Below are 3,951 nucleotides of genomic sequence, written 5' to 3'. Positions count from 1 at the left end.
AAACAAATTCTACTATTAAATTAAAATTTAAGTAAAATTAGAATAAAAAAAACTCAAAGTTTGACCTTTATAAGAAAATAAATTTCAAGTTGTTAATTTTATTAATTTAAATTCTAATCTTTTGATTTATTTTTAATGTAAACTATCACCCTATTTTCGTTAAGTAAAACTGACGAAAAAAATATATTTTAGTCATTAAACTCAATATATAAATGTACATAAAATGTCTAAAATATCGTATTTCATTGAGTTTAATATGTAAAATATCATTTTTTTGTCGATTTTACTTAACATAAATAGGTAATGGTTTAAATTAAAAACAAATTAAAAGATTGAGATTTAAATTGACAAAATTAAAAATTTAAGATTTATTTTGTTATAAAAATCAAATTCTGAGATGTTTTTCATAATTTCTTCTGAAATTTATATTAAGTCTTAATAACACATGAATCAACTTTCTTGATAATGTTAATAGAATTTAATGTGAATTTCATTGAAAAAATAAGTCTTATTTGACATTTTTCTTAATTTGTTTTAAACATTCAATTGCGGTACATATTTTGAAGAAATTCTTAGAATTTTATTCAAAATTAAAATTTAAAAACAAGATTAATTCAAAATATATGACTCATAACACACTAATCACAGTTCACTTTTTCAGTGAAATTCTAGTTAACTTTCATGGTGGCTACAATTATTGTTAAACATTTGGAGCAATTATTCCCACGAAAGGTCCCGCAGTTCAGGGCACGAGTAAAATAATAATTCTTTTAAATAATAATAGAGTAAATTAGAAATATACCTAACAAAATTTGTTTAAAATACAAATTATTTTTATAATTTTAAAAATTACATATTGTTCCTTTAAATTTATAATCGCATAACAAAAATATATTTTATTAATAAATTATCAAGTTAATTATCAATTCATAAATATATTTTAATTAACGATTCATGTAATTTTATTATTCAATAAGAGAGTAGTTTGAATGAATTTATTTATTTATTATGTTAAATAAAAATTTTTGACGGTGAGATATTTGTAATTTTTAAAATTATAATAAATAATTTTTATTTTAAGTAAATTTCAGATGTGTATTTGTATTTGATCCATAATAATAATAATAATAATAATAATTATAATTCATTTCACTTGATAAATAAAATGATATTTGAAAAATATTTTGGAGTTTTAATTCTTGAACTCTAAAGTCAAATTTAATGAGTTAACAATGAGTCTTATTCACTGTAATATGATATTTTGGCTTGGTTTACTTTTTATTTTGGCTTCGTTTGAAAAATGGATTGATTTTTTAACTTTTTTGATTATTTTAGTTTGAATTAAAAAGTTTGGTTTAAGAATTTTTTTTTGATTTTTTGACTTTTTTTATAAAAAAAAATATAATAATTATAGATTAAATATGATATTTTATTTATTATAATTAAAATAATTTATTTTATCTTTTTGTAGTTAAAATAGTTAAAAAAATCACAATCTCATCTCGTCAAACGGTGCCATTTTTTTTTACAACAATGATTCATCCCACTAAAAACACCACCACTAATAGCATTAATGTATTAAAAAAGTATAAAAAAAAAAAAAATACAGCTGTAAGACCAAAACATCACATCACTACTGGCGGGACCTACTATCACCTAATTAGTGGGAGCACGAGCACTAATTAGTGCTCCCAAACATTTTTATTTTTTTTTTATCTTATTACGTCATCCGTACTTTATTAAAGCATTAAAATTAATGTTTTAAATCATTGTTGATGATATTTTTATCTCTGGGCTAGCTTCTGACAGTGCGGTTCATTCAATATCTACGTGGGCTCATTGGTTACAGTAAAAATACATTTTAATGTTATCTGCAGAAGAATCCGATGTGAATTTTCCACAGTAAAAATGTGCACAGCAAATAGTATGATTGAAATTTGATCAGAAAAGATAATAATAAAATGATTGAAATTCAACTTTTTTATAGTTGTCGTTGTTGTTGTTTTTTTTTTCTTCTTCTTTTGGTGCACATTATTTTAAAAATAACTTTTTAATAGAAATTTCGTAATTGTTGAATTTTCATCAAGTAATAGATACAACTTGAATTCGCATAGAAGCTGACTAGCGTTTGTATGTACTTGAATGAACGGTGTGAATAAAAATGAGTAAACAAAAAATAAAAAATAAAAAATAAAAAATAAATAAATAGAGAAAAAAATAAAAATAAGAGAAAATAAAAAAATAAAAGGAAAATAACTTGGACCCCCACAAGGGCACCCCCGACCCTCTCTCTCTGATTGGCTAGTTTCTTTTTTTTTTTCTTTTTTTTTTCTTTTCCTCCAATCACCAGCCCTCACATGTGTGTGAGGGTGGTAGGGGTGGTGATTGGAGGGATCTCAATCACTTCCCAAAATAAAAATAAAAGAGGGAGGAAGGTGTGATCATGAAATCATGGAAGGATGGGTGAGAAAAGAAAAAAATAAGAGAGAGAAGCGAAAAAGTAAAAAATGTACATATAGGATATTTTTTTTAAAATATATCTCAACTATTGTTTTATAATTTGAACAAGCCATCTAAAGATCCTAGTAATACAAAAATATATTGAAGATTCCAAAACCATCTTACTTTATTATATAGAAATTTTTTTTTTTTTTGGATTAAGTTGATTAACTATTAATATTCAATAATTGAATCATATGGAGCTCTTCTTAAAAAAATTGATTATGAGAATAAATTACTTATTTTCTTAAGATAAACTAGCATATTACCCGTCCTATGTACGAGATTAAATTAAAAAAAAAAACTTTTTATAGTTATGTCAAACATATTTTTAAATTGTTAGCATAAAATATATGTAATTTTAAAAGAAAATGTTGACATTGCATAATTAAAGTAATAAAAATAAGAATTTATTACATTTGCTCGAAATTTACTGAATAAGTAAAGTAAAAAATAACTAAAATCTAAATTGTTGTGGGCTTTCCATCAGCATTCCTGCATTTTCAACATGATAGTTAGTATTATAATTAATGAACAACACATATATTATATATTTATTAAATGTTATAAAGTAAAAATGTTATACTTACATATTATTATTATTATTTTTTTTTACCTTTTGAAAGGTATAAACATTATTCATACCAATCTATATTTAAAACAAAAGTCACGCACGGTGCACAATCTAGTTGACGTGGCATTGTTGGTACATGTATGATAAATATATAGGCACGATCTTGGCATGACGCAATATAATCTTTAATCATTCTAACGCCATTATCCTATAAAATTTTGTAATTATAACTTTGTGTTTGAAAAAGTAAGAATAAGTTATTTATAATAAATTTTATAATTTCTTACATTTGATCTCATATTCTTCAAATATGATGGTTGACATCGCAAAATAAACTCTGTCCGTTTATCTTGAACAATGAGATTTATTGAACAAGTACTGTCTTTGACCACAATGTTAACATTGTATCTAATTGAAAAAAAAGAAAAAAAAAGAAGACATTTGTTAAAAAGAAATATTGTACCTAATAAAAAAGTAAAACACTCGTTAAGTTTGAATTATTATTATACATAGCAATTATTTACCTAAAAAAAATTACCTTGTTACAATATCAATATCATCATGTAGGCAGTAATGACAAACAATGTAACCATAATGATATTCAACTTTTTGATAGCAACTTTTGCACAAATCAATCCAAAGGTTGTCAACATCAATTTGTTCGATGTACCCAAGTATTCGAAAATATGAAACCTACAAAATATTTAAAAAAACATAAATTAATCTCTCTATATACAAATTATATACATATCGTTTAACTTTCATTAATTGGGATGATAACAATTTTTACCTTTGGCATAGGTGTAAAATCACGTATTTGAATTCTTTTGGCATTTGATATTATCAATGACTGTGAAATTGAGAATCTATTTTTTCAA

This window comes from Camellia sinensis, chromosome 14 (genome assembly GCF_055761805.1).
Source record: "Camellia sinensis isolate YWXY chromosome 14, ASM5576180v1, whole genome shotgun sequence".
NCBI lineage: Eukaryota > Viridiplantae > Streptophyta > Magnoliopsida > Ericales > Theaceae > Camellia > Camellia sinensis.
This window is presented reverse-complemented; position numbering follows the sequence as displayed.